Source organism: Tasmannia lanceolata, unplaced genomic scaffold (assembly GCF_043159265.1).
Source record: "Tasmannia lanceolata isolate RefF3 unplaced genomic scaffold, GAP_Taslan_0.1 ptg000024l, whole genome shotgun sequence".
Classification (NCBI taxonomy): domain Eukaryota; kingdom Viridiplantae; phylum Streptophyta; class Magnoliopsida; order Canellales; family Winteraceae; genus Tasmannia; species Tasmannia lanceolata.
Window position 1 is genome coordinate 7,993,253 of NW_027518701.1, and position 17,036 is coordinate 8,010,288.

General features: G+C 37.8%; 1 pseudogene across 1 annotated transcript; it reads left to right on the plus strand.

Moving 5' to 3' along the window:
• The first annotated feature begins 1,174 nt into the window (after nucleotides 1–1,174).
• LOC143856979 (transcription factor EGL1-like) lies at nucleotides 1,175–15,785 on the plus strand (annotated as a pseudogene). The gene is made up of 9 exons (XR_013238435.1): nucleotides 1,175–1,969; nucleotides 2,946–3,200; nucleotides 9,765–9,861; nucleotides 10,016–10,030; nucleotides 10,330–10,386; nucleotides 10,501–11,338; nucleotides 14,574–15,011; nucleotides 15,100–15,156; nucleotides 15,573–15,785. The product of XR_013238435.1 is annotated as a transcription factor EGL1-like (transcript).
• The last annotated feature ends 1,251 nt before the right edge of the window (nucleotides 15,786–17,036 follow it).

The window sequence follows — 17,036 nt, forward strand, 5'->3', positions numbered from 1 at the left end:
CGCCTCCCTCTCTCTCTCTGCCTTTGTTTTAAAAGGAAGAAGGGGATCTCATATATTTTAGGGTTTGAGAGTTAATTTTGTGAAGAGAATGTAGAGTTCTAGTTTTAGGGTTTGGAAAATTCATTCGAGTAAGTAGGAGAAAAAAGATAAAGTGCTGCAATAAAATATTCGAATTTACCAGATAAACGGATACGGATAATATCCGAATTCGAACAATATCCGACGGATATGAATTCGGTAATAGATATTAAATATCCGTTGAATCCGAATCCGAATCCGAATTCGAATAGTGTATACTGTAATCGAATTCGGATATATAGCCATATCCGCTCCAAATTCGATCGGTTTACACCCCTAGCCATTATATAGAAAAATACAGATGCAAAGTAGCAGAGCTGTTGTTCAAGCCAAGCCAAGCCAAGCCACGCCTAAGCTGAGCTAATAAGCTCTCTGTTTGTTTGCACCTGTCCTCTAAATTAGGGCAGTGATAAATTCACCCCCTTCTTTTACAATATTCACACCTTATTTTTCAAAATGAATTGTACAAGCCCACACCATAGGATGATCCAAACCGTCCATTTGATGGACCACAATGTAAATAGGTTGTGCCCCAAAAATCATTTCCACAGGATGATTCTAACCAACCAATCTATAGAGGTTTGATTATATGGAGTTTCTCTCTAGATCGTAGGCCTAGGATCATCCTATGGAAATGATTTTTGGCACACAAACTATTTACATTGTGGCTCATCACATGAACGGTTTGGATCATCCTGTGGTGTAGGCTTTACAGTTCATTTTTAAAAATAGGTGGTGAATATGTTAATATAAGAGGGTGAATTTGTCAGCGCCCTTAAATTATCGAGGCAATCGAGGAGATGGAGATTCGAGCCCACACCCTCTTGCATTGAATGATATTTGAATCACATATTCACATGCAAAAGAGGAAAGTAGTACAAATTTAGATTCAAGATGAAAATTTTTCTTCTCAGGTGGAATTTTATTTATTTATTTTTTTGCACCAAATACTTCAATGATATGAAATTACTATGGCTACTCTCTCACGTGAGCCAACCTGAGAAGATGGTCCAGTTTTCTTGCCCTTTCAAAGATTCTTACAAATAACTCTGTTGTTCTCATGTCATTCATTGCCTAGCTCCATTCAACCCAAAGAAGAGAAAAAAGGGAAGGTTTTGTAGATGGATTTCGATGTCTGGTTCAGAAGCCTTGGAAAAATCGCCAGAAACACCACAAAGAGCACATTTGTCATGCCTTTTTTGGGTTTTTGTTTTTGCCATGAATACTTTCTGTGCTCACTCATGATTTGAACTGGGTGTTCTTTTTTTCTTTTTTTTTGTAGGGTAATAACAGCAACCCACCCCAGGAAAAAAAAATCAGAGATTTTTTTATTTTAGTTTTCCAAGCATAAAATCTGATTTTTAAGTCTTGGGTTTTGTCTTATGAGGTCCCAAACCTGGAAAAATAGTTAAAAAACTTCTAATGCTAGTGTTGTCAAGGTTTGTTCCATTATGTTTTTTTTTTTTTTTTTTTTATAATTTCTTGGCTTTAAAATCATTATTTGAGCTGGGTTCTGGTTTTTGTGGATGAAAAACAGAAATCCACCTTGAGATGAAGAAAAAAGTAGAAAAAGATGTTTCTATTTCTCTATGATTCAGTTTTCTCTGTCCCTTTCTGCCTTTCTTTCTGTAAAAACTAACTTACAGCACCTAAGAAAACTTTGAGGAGTTCCAAGTTTCAACTTCCTTTGGTTGTTGGGCTGAAAAACAAGGGTTCAAAAGCAGAGAGAATCTACTGTGAAGGCCTAGGTTATGTATTGTGCTATGGATACTAGACTCCAAAACCCGGAAGGAGTGCCAGAAAATCACTTAAGGAGAGAGATTTCTGCTATTGTTTGGAGCATTCAGTGGTGCTATGGTGTCTCCTGGTCCACCTCAATTAGACAACAAGGGTATATAATCTTTGAAGTCCAACCCTTTTTTTCTTTCTTCATTTTTGCATGTTGCTCTGTTTAATTTTCAGAGGACTGATATAAAACATGGGTAGTGTTCAGTTTGGTGAATGAAGATTATGTCTTTTCTTTCTGTATATAGATCATGTTCAGATTTTTTAAAGTAAATGGCAGTTTTCTCCAGTATAATTTGTATTGTGTAAGCTGTGTGGTGGAAATTGTTGAAAACATTAACTGTTTATTAGTAGGTCAAAATCAAGGTCAATGTCATTGGACATTGCTAATAATGCTTTACCTGGTCTTTTAAGAAATGAAAATTTAGTTGGTGACCTTTGAAATATATCTTGCTTTCTTTTCATGTATTTTTGTTCTACTCAATTACTGTATGTTCTTGCATTTTTCTTATCACCTTTCTATTTCCACTGCTTTAAATTTGCAATTTCTTGTTTCCACAATTAAAAAAACCCCCCTCGTCCTCTGAGTCGATTCCCTTTTCCCTTGGCTGCTTTCCGCCGTTTGCCACTGTCTTCTGTGTTTTTCCCTACAGAGTCAATAAAAACTCCTTTGATTCTCCTGAGTTATGACTGCATCAACCGAGTACTCGACCGCGTCGTGCTAAGTTGACTAGGATTTTCTTCGAGCGCGTTTTTACCTGCATCTGCATTTTGAAACACGGCTTGTATACACAATCAGTTTATAATATCAAATGTGTTTCCAAGAATTCAAATTCCATCCTTGTTTCTTATTTTATATATTTAGTTTGTTTATGTTATTCTATATGGTCCCTGTTCTGAAAAGATGCAAACTTCACATAGAAACTACTCTGCAATATGAGTTATCCTATGATGCGTCACCATTTAAGAATGCTTATAGTTAATTTATTGAAAATGTTTTTTTTAATGGTTTTAGATTCTTTTACATCGTTATGTTTGTAATCTTTCTTTTATTTCTTTATGGTGGAAAATTTGTTTTCTAGGATGTAAGAATGGGCTGCTGGGTACTACAATGGTGATATAAAGACGAGGAAGTCAGTGCAGCCCATGGAGCTTAATGCTGACCAATTGGGTTTGCAGAGGAGTGAGCAATTAAGAGATTTGTATGAATCTCTGTCAGTGGGTGAAAACAACCAACAGGCTAAGAGACCTTCTGTGGCATTATCGCCTGAAGATCTTTCAGACTCAGAATGGTACTACTTGGTTTGCATGTCCTTCACTTTCAATCCTGGCCAAGGGTAATTCTTTCTTCCATAGTGATGAAATGAGTTATTTACTTGTCCTTGATCATTATTGGTCCAAATGAAAGAAATTATATTAGTGGATGTGCTAATTAAAAAATTTCTGTTGTTTGGTTTTTTCGGGTTATATTTAAGAGAGCTGCTTAATAGTAAATGTAGATTGAGGTTATTGTTGTTTGATTGAATTAGTCTCCTATTATGCCTATTCAGATATTATGCATCATTCTTTTCCTTTTTCCTTATTCATTTATTAAAAAAACCAGACCGAGATTGTTGCTTACATGAGAGATAAAGGCAAAACAGAAAAAAGAAAAGAGACAGGAAGAGAACAACCGAAAAAAGACAAAGGAAATATAGATACACAAACGCGCCTCAAGGAGGGAGAGCGTCAAAAAGGGCGAGACTCCTTGGAAACCCTTACTCTCGCAAGATGATCTGCCACATCGTTTGCCGATCTACGAACGTTACGAAAAACAACCGCCGATGATCTAGTTCGGTCCTTGATCTTGTCAAAGAATTTATCAAACCTCCAATGATGCTTTCTCGGCCCCTTAAACCATCGAAGGAGTCTCCTTCCACCACTACTTATCAAGCAACTCCGGGACCAAGAGTTTAAAACCTTGGTGAATCGCCTGAGCCTTCGCCTCCGATGCATCAGAGACTCCAACAGGTCCCGCAAAAGCCCAATTGACCTCTCGCCTCTCATCCCGTAGCACTCCAATACCCGATGGACCGGGGTTACCGATGCTAGAACCATCAAAATTGAATTTATAGTGACCTCCCGGCGGAGGCTCCCACACCAGCATGACTTTAGGTTTCCGCTCGTTACTACAACAAACCTCCTTCCACCCATGCCATAAGTCATAATCGGAGATGAATCTAAAAGGAGGGAAATTTTTCGCCCAAGAAACACCACTCATTCATTTATTCATAAAGGTTTAGTATTCTTGTTTGTATTCTATTGTGAATTATAGGTTTTCAATGTTTCCAGGCTAGTTTCTGTCTATGCAATTTTGAAAGGCTTCAACACTTATTCATTTTGCATTTTCTTGACGTAACATCACACCAAAGCTTCTTATGTGTGTTCGGTTCATCTTCTGCTCCTCATAAAAGTCAAGCCACTCGCTTTGCTGATTAGCAAGGACCAATTTCTATTGCCACTTCCTTTACTGGCTGCTTGGAACAATTTCTATTGCCATTTCTGTTATTTTAGGAGTCTCGATGCTTCTCTGACTCATTAGTTTTTGAAGCAACTTTCCTGATACCTGAGCAGATTCAGAAAAATTCAACATGGCATTCCAGAATCCTTTTTAGCTGTGTGATTCATCTTGTTTATGCCTCTCTAATCTTAGATTAAGAATTTGGATCATATGCTTCAAATTGTATATCTTCTTCAACATTGTAACCCTTTGAAAGGGATTTTATTTTTCCTTCTTTCTACATTCAAAAAGTGTATTTGGCGAGTGTTGGTGGAGACACAGAGCCATCTCCGTAGAGCGAGTGTGGGAGTCGCGGAGCTTTCTCCGGAAGTTGTAATTGGGTTGATTCTCCTCGGTTAAGGGAATCCGTTTTTAGTGAAGCCATCAAGAGTCTTCGTGGATTGGAGTAGGTCCTAGGCTTGGACCGAACCACTTAAAAATCTCGATTCACACTTTTTATCTCTCTCTATCTCTTTTGGTTTGTGCATTTGATTTTTACTTCTTTGTTGTTCGTGGTTTAACTTGCCATTTAGTTTTTGAATTCTGCACTTATATTTGGCAAAGTTTTTGAAGTCTAATTCACCCCCCTCTCGGGTTGCCATCACCCTTGGGATTTCACATTTTTTGAGGATACCCTTTATTTTACTAATTCTGTTTCTATTTCAGTTCCTCCTTCTTAGGTTCCACTACCATTACTCGTTCCAGTCTCGAATTTAAACCTGTGGAACAATCCAAGCCATTGTAGGTTTATTCTCGTCGAGGCCAGCAATCTTCACTACCTTCATGTCCAGCCGACACCTCATGCCCACCAGCTCCGTCACAGCTCGCAGGACTCCCTACTTCTCCAGAGTTAACTGTTTCTCTTGATGAGGCCCCTATGTCATCTCGTACACGCTCTTGTTCTACACATCATCCCATTTCTGTTGTGGTTTCTTATGCTCATTTGTCACCCTCTTATAGCTCCTTTTTTATCATCCATGTCCTTTGTTTCTATTCCACGTTCTGTGGTAGATGCTATGGCTCATCCAGGTTGGCGAGCAACAATGAATGCAGAGATGGGTGCTATGGAGTCAAATCATACATGGCGATTGGTCCCTCTTCCACCAGGGGCGCAGGTAGTAGGTTGTAAGTTGGTTACAATTCGAAACAAAAATATAAAGCCAAAGTAACGTTGTTACAGCACAATAACAAAAGTCAGATTCTCATAACTGCGAAATCAAAGCCATATATCTAATCCCTTTAAACGGTTCTAATTTCAAAGACCACTTTATAGTCTCTTTACTATTTGAAACAAAAATATAAACCCAAGGTAATTTATCTAGAACTATTTAATATGCTAAAATATGAGTTTTGTTTACATATTACCTAAAAGTAAAATTTGAATTTTAGAAAGGCGGGAAGCCATAATACGGGTTACCAGACTAGATTTTCCTTTTGCACTCTTGGATCTACTCCATGGAAAGCCATAATACGGGTTTTACTGTATCTCATGGGATCCCTAGAAGTGGTCTGTTGTATAGGCCTAATGGTCACCTCCATTGTTAAAGTATAAAAAGATTAAATAACACCTTCTCCAACCGCTTAAGCTATTGGAGAAGTTGGTAAGTTAACATGGTATTAGAGCCAAAGGTCTCGAGTTCAAACCTCCCAGATAGCAAAAATCCACATGCGATGGTTGGCCCAAAGTTGGACCACATGTGTGCCATGTGTTTGCCAAGTGGGCCACACGTGCGGGGGAGTGTTAAAGTATAAAAGATAAATAACGCCTTTCTCCAACAGCTTAAGCTTTTGGAGAAGTTGGCAAGTCAAAATGGTATCAGAGCCAGGTTAAACTGTTGGAGAAGGCGTTATTTAATCTTTTATACTTTAACATCCATATTACAAGGTTTACGAATGCCGATTGGGCTGGATCTCCTTCTGTTCGAAGGTTTACTGCTGGCTATTTCATTTTCTAGGTGGTAATTGAGCAAAGTGTATACCTGGTCTAGTGCGAAAGACGAGTATTAAGGTACGTCTTACAATTCATGTGAGTGGATTTGGTTGAAGCATTTTCTATTGGAGCTAGTATTTCTAGTGGAGCTTCCTATGCAGTTTTTTTGTGATAATCTAGCTGATGTGCCCATTGATTTCAATCCAGTGTTCCATTGAGGCACCAAACATATTGCGGTTGACTGCCATTTTATACGAGATAAAGTCATGAGTGGAGATGAATTTACTCCATTTGTGAAGTCTGAAGATCAACTCTCTAATTTGTTTATGAAGTTTTTGAGTTGGGAACTTGTTGACTTATATTTTCCATATTGCTCCAGCTTGAGGGAGAATGTTGGAATACATTATAGTGTGTAGGGTATTTTAGTGATGTAAAGCTATGTGGCGCCCGCCCGCACACACAATAGCGAGAGATTGTCGAATTTGAGATAATTAATATCTGTTAGGAAATAATCCTAACGGTGGATGTGGCTTTTGCAAGATCGATGGTCGAGACCATTTGGTTAGTTAATTACTTTTGTGAAAAGTCATTAAATGAAAAGACTTTATGTAAAAGGTACAAACGTTTAAAAGAGACGTTTGGGGAGAGGGATCCGCGCGATGAGGAGTCGCATCTCTTCCCACAAACGCTTATAAAAAGAACTCTTGGGTCCTGTTTGCACACAACGAATTTGTTTCCCATATTTGAGAATCCACGCTTGAAGAGAATGGAAACCGGTCCCCATCACCGACTATTGTGTAGCAAGGAGAAACCCTGAGAGAAAGAAAAACAAGATTCATGGCTTCCGGTTTGTCTTTTTCTCATTTCAATTCATTCCATATTGTTCTGTGATTTTCTCAATGTTGAATCGCCAAGATCCGTTGTCGGTGTTCATATTGTATCAAACACGAACAATATCTTCTTTCACAATTCCCATATCTCGTCTCTCTTCATCTCTATTTCATGATTGAACCCTAGACTGTAACAAGGATCTTATTTAGTCCGAAAGTTTTTGTCATTTTACTGAAAAAGAATTCAAAATTCGTGCTGCCAGAGCACAATAATAGAACTCATATTTTCATAACTGTCAATTCAAACCCATATATCTAATCCCCTTAAATGGATGTAATTTCTAAGACCACTTTCTACTCCTTGTACTCTTTTTGAAGCAGAATAACGATCAAAACAAAATCGATCGAACTCTAATATGCCAAAATATGATTTCTATATACTTGGTACCTAAAAAGAAACTATAAACTTTAGAAAGGCAGGAAGTATCACAACACTTCCATTACCTTCGAATTTGTATCCTTGCCCGCCTCCCCCACCCCCACCCCCCCCCCCCCCCCCCCCCCCCCTGTCTTTTTACCATCTTCTAATTTATTCCAAAATTTCCTGTCTCATAGATTGTTTCCATCCCTAGAAACTACTTAATTACTGGCCCCTTTCGCTTTTCTTCTCAGCCCATTCACCTTTTAAGACAACCAAAGCCCAAGGCCGATCCATATTGCCTCTATATAGACTATGGTTTTCAATTGCAATCTCTAACTCCACATCGTGACAGTAAGAGCCCACTCAGAATGTCATCAATCCAGTATATTAGAGGAGGAAGCACGTTTCAGTGTATTGCCACTTTTTTAAATAACATCTCAGTTTTTTTACCATTAATTTTCCATACATTTTGTGATTCTTAAGGCCTATTGATTTCTTTATACGGAACTTCCGTGGCTTGTATTTTCTTAATCTGTGATTTGTTTTACTGGTCATGACAGCGAATTAGTTGCCTTAGCAAGTTTTGATTGAGTTGTGTACAACTACTTGAGGAAGGTCTGGATATATACCCCGATGACCAAGGATCAGGTCTTAGTCACATTAAAACATTGGGAATCTATGGTCGAGAGCCAAATTGGAAAGAAGTTGTAGCAATCGAGGACCAACAATGGTATTAAATTTCAGCAGAAGCATTTTGAGAAGTTTTGAAAATATTAAGGCATTGTTTGTCACTACATCGATACCAGTACTCCACAACAGAATGGTCACATAATAAATGAATAGACAACAGAATGGTCACATAATAAATGAATAGAATTCGCCTTGAAAAAGGCATGCTATATACTCTCCAATCTGGATTGCAATGGAGTTTGGACAAATGATGTAAGTCACGATGTAAGTTGTTATGAGTCTTCTATGCTTCATCTAAGCAAGTAGAATGGTGGAAAGGGAAATGTTACTATGGAGGTGGAGCCTAACACTCTTGGCTTGGGGAGAAAGAAGGAAGGAGCACCTAATTCTTCCCAGGATATTGGAAGATGCCTCATATCAGGCGACAAATGTACAATAAACCCGAGAGAAATGTTGCTACTTTCCAGATACGTCTATGAAGATATGGTATCCTATGCATTGATGATAGAGAACAAAAGTAAATACAATGGCTAGTGGGCAATGACCATGGTGAAGGGAAGAAATCTCTTCAATGAAATCAAACTTGTGAACTTGTTAAGTTACAAAAATAAGAAAGGATCCCCTAGATTGATGGAGATAGGTTTAAGGCACAGTGGGTACCAAAAGGCTACGCGCTGTAGGATGGTGGGGACTATAATGAGGTGTTTTCTCTAGTAGTAAAACACACTTCCATCTTTGATCGCAAAAGCAGAACTGGCTTATGTTCCAGTTTACATGTGACACACTAACATGTAAATTACAATCTATTTATCAAATGAGAAGGGTTAACCCAGTGCATGATGTTACCAATGGAAAAAGGAAGGTACATGTAAATCATTGAGATGAAAGAAACTACCCAAAACTAAGGAAGAAAAGTCAAGTACCTTGAGCTTGAGAGCTTATCCTAAACTTCAATTCAGTTCTAATGCAAACTCTAGAAAGAGTGGTAGTTCTGTTGGTGAAAGAAAAGGTGGTTTTGTCCTTGTCTAGGTGAAATAATGCTTACTTATATGGTCATTTATGTTGAATAGGTTGTCATGGCCAAGTGTTTCAGTTTTCTGCATTGTTTTCTCTTCATCTATGTGGCCTCAAAGATAACAATGGTGACAATAACAATTTTTGTGTGTTGTGTATGTATCTTCTAATTTAGTGCTGTCAAAGAAATCCAATAGTTATTTTCTTTGGCTCTTGTTTCCCTAACTTTCCTCTCTTTTTTGTGCTGTGTATGATCACCAACTGTCCTGATATCTTGTTTAGGACCACTCAGAAATAATCTTTTCTTCGGTTCATTAGCATCATCTTTGCATTTTGTTTACCATGAACATAATGCCTTCAGATCTCATGCATCCTTCATGGGCTAAAGTTTTATGGCGTATTCAATTTTTCACTCTGTAAGTTTCGTTTATGCTGATATATTGGCCTTCATTTGATTTACCAAATGTTTGACCCCAGATTGCCTGGAAGGGCATTAGCAAATGGTCACCATATCTGGCAATGCAATGCTCATTATGCGGAAAGCAAAGTCTTCACTTGCTCCCTTTTAGCAAAGGTCAGTGTTCCTCGACCAAACTCTCATGTTATTCTGATTCAAGCTTTGATTGGAAGATTAGACCAGTGTTTTTTTTTTTAAACAACAGAATGAGCTGATTTTTTTGTGTTGATTTCTGTTCAACAACTATACTGCTACCAATTATAACCCTCAGAGTGCGTCTCTTCAGGTATGATTTATTTTATACAGTTATCAATAATATTTGAGAAACCATGTTAATAATTAGGGATATGCTAGGGACCAACACAGAAGGTATTTCATGGGCAGGCTGTTGCATGGGGCAACTGCCACACAGGCTCACTTTTCAACAGATTTTATCTTATTCATTTGATTCATCTGAGGTGGCTGCTCTCTCATGCAACATCCCGGCCTGAAATGCCTTGTGCGATGGTCCCTAGCAAATCCCTAATAATTATCACAAATTCTATCGGGGGTTGAAATAAGGTTTCTCTTCAAATTGATTTGCAGACTGTTGTATGCTTTCCTCTTATGAGTGGTGTGCTAGAGCTTGGTGTGATTCAACTGGTAACTTTCTGTGTCACATTTCCGGCTAAATAATATTGTTATCAACTCTCATCTGTTGCCACTTGCATTAATTAAACAAGTAATTCTGATTCCATCTGTATTTATTATCTAAAGATCTCAGAGGACGCTACTCTCATTCAACACGTTATAACTTTCTTTTTGGAGTTTCCAAAACCTGTATGCTCCGAGCAGTCTACATCAAGCCCTCGGAAAGCAGACAAGGGTGAAGAAATTGAATTGGTCCCTGAAAGAATAGATGAATTGCTTGCTGGTGTCTGCGAGGAGTTAAAAACAGGCTCTTCTGACAACAGTTCTAATGGTTATTGTCCCAACCATAATGCTGATGACTCTTTCATGTTGGAGGGACTTAATGGCACTTCTCAAGTTCAGAGTTGGCAGTGCATGGATGACGAATTAAGTAATTGTATCCATGGTTCTGTAAATTCAAGTGACTGTATATTATCTCAGTCCTTTGCAAATCCTGAAAAGGTCATATCTTCTCGAAAGGGCGGAAAGATTAAAAATTTAGAGCTTCAAGACTGCAATCACACAAAACTTAGCTCATTGGATCTCGAAGCTGATGACTCGCACTATTTGAAAACCCTTTCTGCCATTTTTAGAAATTCCCACTGTGTAATTAAGAAACCCTACTTTTATAATCGTACTTGTGGGTCAAGCTTTACAAATTGGTGGAAGGATGTGGATACTCAGAAGGTACATATTAGCATGTCACAAAAATTATTAAAGAAAATTTTGTTTAATGGGGCTTGGATGCATGGCAGTTGCTCACTGAAGTCCCAAGAAGAAATCGGAAGTGAGGAGAGAGATTGGAAACTGGAAGGGGATGATATTAGTGTGAAGTGTGAACCATGTTTTGTCAGAAAGGAGGAGGAGAGAGAAAATTAACGAGAAGTTTATGATTCTTAGATCGCTGGTTCCTTCGATCGACAAGGTACTTGACTCCCATCGTAGACTGTTACTAGTAGTTAATTTTCTATCATTGGGTTTCTATTTAAGCTGTCATTACTATGATACACAATCATTTCTTCGCTGAGGAAATTTTCAGTTGAAAATCTGAAAGGGCATCATAAAGAATTTTTTTGGAAGGATGCATGGGTTGACTCCTAGGTTTTCAGAGGGTTGTATTTTCATGGGTTGACTCCTAGGTTTTCGGAGGGTTGATTTTTCTTGTAAGTGCATTTAAGCATTGTGTGACTTGGTTCCAGAATTTTTTGAAGTACATTTGTTGAATCGTGAGCCTCTGCATTTAAAAAAAATCTATGCATCATTGCTGCTAAAGGGAAGGTTTAAAATTTGGGAACTGAGATGGGTTGCCGATAATCAAGTGGGTTGATACAATGAACTACGTTAGTTCCCACTTTTGAATTTGTAAAATAAAAAATGTAAATTATAAGAGAAATATGGGAGTTGCATTTACAAAATATCTAAAATTAAGGAAAAACAAGCTTATGAAGCAATTAAATTTTAAAAAACTGATCAAACAATAAAAGATATGATTTTAGAAATGTTGTTTTTTTATAAAAGCAATAATAATATTGAATTTTTCTTGTTCTCTTTAACTGATTCTTTCCTTTTTCTCAAAAGAAATTAAGCACATTGCTGTGACAATGATCGAAATATTGAATAAAAAATGGCTTATTGTTAAAATGGTGTCATTTTCTCTTATGATTATTTATAGATTCAGAAAGGAAAAATAGAAGAAAAACATTGAAAATTTAAAGAGATTTTTGCTGATTAGTCCCTACTTGGCAAAAAATTGCCTGATAGTCTGTAAGAAAAGGATATTATCCTAACAGTCCTACTTTTAAAAAATGCTAAAAGGTCACTAAAATTGACGTACGTCAATTTGCTCAGCTAAAAATCTTAAAATGGCAAATTTACCCCCCAATCTTTAATCCGTTTTAGCCCATTTTCGATTTCCCTTCCAATATTTAAGAAAAAAATTAGGAAACAGCCAAAAATAGTATTTCTTCCTAATTTTTCGTCAAAAATCCTTCAACAAAAAATCATTGGACAAGTTGTTAACTTTTTCATTGCAAATTAAATGATATTATTCAGGTTAAAATTTAGATGAAATTTTAAGAATACTAACGTGTAATGTCAAAATGGGCTAAAATGTTAACAACTTGTTGAAGTTAGATTAATACTCTTTTCTTAGAGCCTATTAAGCAATTATTTTGCCAAGTAGGGACTAATCAGCAAAAATCCCAAATTTAAATGATATGACAATTTTATGTATGTCTTGTTCATTCCTATATTCACGAAAAGGAAAAAAGATAACCTAACACAGGGGATTAAATTAGTATCTCATTTCTCCATGGTTGAAAGTCGAATCACAACAAAAAAATACTTTAATTAAAAAGGGTTTTTTTTCAATGGTGGAGAAAAAACCTTCATATTTTCTCTTCATAATTACAACATTAATTTTTTTTACATATAGTCTCCCTTAAGGGTCCGTACACCTGTTTTTCGCGTGAAGGAAAAGAAAAGAAAGTGATGCAGTGTCATAGCCAATTGGCATCGTAGGATGATGCCATTTGCCATCCATGTGGCACATCTATGTGTTTTGACTTGGTCTTGGGTTGTTGCATGGGAATTTAGCTAACTAATTACTATGTCTAGTTTTTAGTATGTATCAGTTAAGTCTTTCTTTAATGCTTTATGGGAACTATGTTAAGACTTGTTGATTTTTGTATTTTGACTACCTATGAACTTGCGGCGTTTTGGAAGCTGTCTTAGAAGTTATTTGTGAGTCATTGTCCATGTATCTCATTTACTACACTTTTATCACCATATATATTAATGAGAATTAGCCAAGAAGGGATGGCAGTATGGTACTTTGGTTAAAATTCTTTGTAGCAAATTACTGTAAATCTGGAGTTGAGTGATTCCTCCCAAGGGTTGAGTGATTCCCCTTCGGTGTTGAGCGATTTTGCCTTGCTGGTCGAGTGATTCCTAGCATTCTACCTGGCATCGAGTGATTCCGCTACAAACCGATTGAGCAATTCTCGGTTGTATCTTTGTCATTATTCTTGTTATTTGATCAATTTTCATTTTGTGTTTCCATTTGCTGGTTGCGGCCTGCACCAAATTTGGTATGGAAGATTTTGTGGCTCACTTTCATAATCGGCACAATCAATAATTTTTGCAGTCCAAAAAGTTTGGGTCTGTTTCGTGGCATATTTGAAAGGGTTATCGGTATCCGATATGAGCAAGCAATACACCAACTGAAAGATCTTCGAGTCTAGTTTCCGGCATAACAAACAGATTATAAATCAAAGTTTTCTACAAGGAGATATTAGCATTTTACTAAAGGCCGTCGGAGGGGACTGCAAATCCGAGATTCCTTGATTTTTTTTCAAGCTTATAAAATGCCTTGTGGACGAAGAGCTCGTGGACGACCTATTGCTAGGGGTACAACTTGGGTCGGGTTGGGTCGGGTTGAGTCCAGCCCGAGGAACTCTTTTTTTGCATCCCGAATCCGACCCGTTTTCTAGCCCGACAAGGTTCAACCCGATCCGACCCAAGGAACTCTTTTTTCCAACCCGAACCCGACCCGACCCGAGTGCAACCCAACCCAACCCGAGTTTTTAAGCTTAAAAAAAATATCGGGTTTCACTCGGGTTGGGTTGCCCAAACCCTCAACCCGAACCTGACCCGAACTCAACCCGGGTTGGAAAGACTCAACCCGAACCCGAACCTAACTTGACCTTTATTCTAATTTTATATTCACATTTTGCATTTTTCAAGTGGAAGGAAAATATATAGATGCATATTCCTAAACATTTCCTAATTTGTTGCTAAAATAGACAATAAGACTGCTTGTTCAAACTTTTGTGACTATAGTGTCATTTTTATTGTGGGTGAATCCCTCTGCAATCTAAGGTAAAATATAAAGGTGGTGAGTTAAATTGAATCAATATTTGAGAAGAATTCTGTCTTTTTTAGAAAAATATTAATATGTGGATTACCGTTTTCTGTATCATTTATGGTAAATTTGAGTGATACAGTAACCTTTTAAACCATGGGATCATTAATTTTTGTGGATTCGAACTTTCATACTTTATTTAGCTTCCTTGTTCTGTATATGTGACATAAGAGTTTCTTCCATGCCAAGCAAATCCCTCTGCAATGCTACTTCTTGATGAATATTCATGTTTTCACAGGTTGATAAGGCATCTATCCTTGGAGACACAATATAGTACTTGAAAGAGCTTGAGAGAAGGGTGGAAGAGTTAGAAGCTTGCAAAGATTCAGCTGGATCCGATGCAAGAGAAAGAAGGAAACATCCAGGTATAGTAGAGAGAACATCTGATAATTATGGAAACAATGAGATTTCTAATGGAAAAACGTCCATAAACAAGAGGAAGGCATCTGATGTAGACGATGCAGATGCTGAACTAAACTGGGTTTTACCCAAGGATAGTTTAGCAGATCTGACAGTCACCATAGTTGAGAAGGAAGTTCAGATTGATATGCGTTGTCCGTGGAGGGAATTGTTATTGCTTGAAATAGTGGAGTCAATAAGCAATCTCCATTTATATGTTTACTCAGTGCAATCATCCACCGTTGATGGTATTCTTTCTCTAATGCTAAGATCTAAGGTTTGGGTGATTCAAAAATGATTTTTGCTGTCTTTTCAGGTTGTTGATGTTGATTCAAATGCTGAGTTGTTAAACAATTTTCCTGCAGTTTAGGGGAGCATCGGTAGCATCGGCGGGGGTGATCAAACAAGTTCTTCAGAGAGTTGTTGGTAAGTTCTGAGGTTTGATTTGTCAATGGATTTCTTACTAATGCATTGATATATGTATGGTTGCTCCATAGAATGGGTGTTTGTTCTCTCCTTGAAATCCCCTCAAGTGAATTTATGATAGGAAGATGAGTTACAGGCATGTTACTTCGACACTTCTCTATGGGTGTTTGGTCTCTCCATAAGTGAGCCTGAAATTGCCTCAGTCATTCATGTACTGCTCCATCATTAAACCCAACGTAGTAATAGGAGCCTTTTGGGTCACTGAGTGTATTTTAGGATTAGTATCAAGTAGGACTCCAAAAATTTTCATGCTTCTCAATTGTAGCGGGAATTTTTAGTATATTATTGGCACATTTCTAGTTTAATGTTTTGTAATTTTGCTGGTTGAGCTGTTTCTTGTATTCCACAAAAGGTTAAATACCAGAAAAAGAAAAGAGAAGTGTTTGATGCAATGTCTGTTACTATCTCAAGTATAATTTCTGGGCTTTGGAATGCGATGATTTCTGGGTTTTGCCAAAATTTCAAGCTCGGTGAGGCATTGGGTGTGCTTGAGGAGATGATGTTGGAGGGGGTGTGGATGGATTGGCTTACTATCTCAAGTTTTTTCCCATTTGTGCGCCTTTGATGAACTCTTTTGATGGGGAGATCGATCCATCTGCACTTTGTAAAGCTTGGGTTAGATTTTGATGTTTTTGAGTCCAATGCTCTGCTCTGGTCAAGATGTATGCAAAAGTAGGTTGTGTTGGAGATGCAAAACAAATATTTGATACCATGGAGAAAAGATTTGGTGCCATGGAACTCTATGATCGCCACATATGAACAGATTGTCCAATGCTCTGCTCTGGTCAAGATGTATGCAAAAGTAGGTTGTGTTGGAGATGCAAAACAAATATTTGATACCATGGAGAAAATATTTGGCGCCATGGAACTCTATGATCGCCACATATGAACAGATTGCGGACTAGATCAACATGTATTTAATTTTTTTTTTTGAAATTTTGATTCCATTCGGAAGTTGGTCTAGATGGCACCAAACGTTAGAATCGAAATCATGACTGATTCCCTAGTTGAATTTCAATGCTTACCCAAACACTAGAACTCGAATTGCCATTCTGTTTACTGGGGAAATTTGAAAATGAATGGAATGTGATGTCAATACCGATTCCTGATTCAGGCAATCCAAACGCACCCAAAGCGGTACTTTACCTATTTCCCTATGACAATATTTACCTTACCAGTTAACTGAATTGATGTCCACTAAGTTACAAAGAATTTACCTATGGGATGCAATAAAAGCTTGGTGAAGATAACTAATGTCTGTTGGTGTTGTCTACGAATGAAAAGACTGACTCAGATCAATGTCCTTTGTCTTGCCTATAGTTGAATCATCTTTGCTTGATAAGCTCTCTTGTGCAAATAGGGATTTTCTCCTTGGGATTGTAAACTGGTTAAGGACTGTTCGATCTGGTGGAAGCGTTCTCCATGCAAAGTTGTCAAGCTTAACATCGACGGAGCAGCCAAAGGGAAATCAGGTGAATCCAGCAGTGGCGTAGTCATTCGCGACAATTCAGCCAAAATCCTCTTTGCTTTCTCGCACTATTTCACGAGAAGTTCTAACATGGTTGCGGAAGCCAAGAGCACTTCTCAGTTGCCATCTTGGTGGCCTTCGTGGTTGTACCTGATTCGCCATCCATGTCGAACGTAATTGTGGAGTCAGACAGTAAGGTATTCATTGACCTTTTAGTGGGTAAAGTACCATCCCCAGGTCTATAAAATGCGATTTGCTAGCGTCCATCATAGAAGTCATTTCGCGCATGGGCTGTTGCATGTGAGAGCAGCCACGCAGGCTCACTTTTCAACAGATTTTGTCTTTATT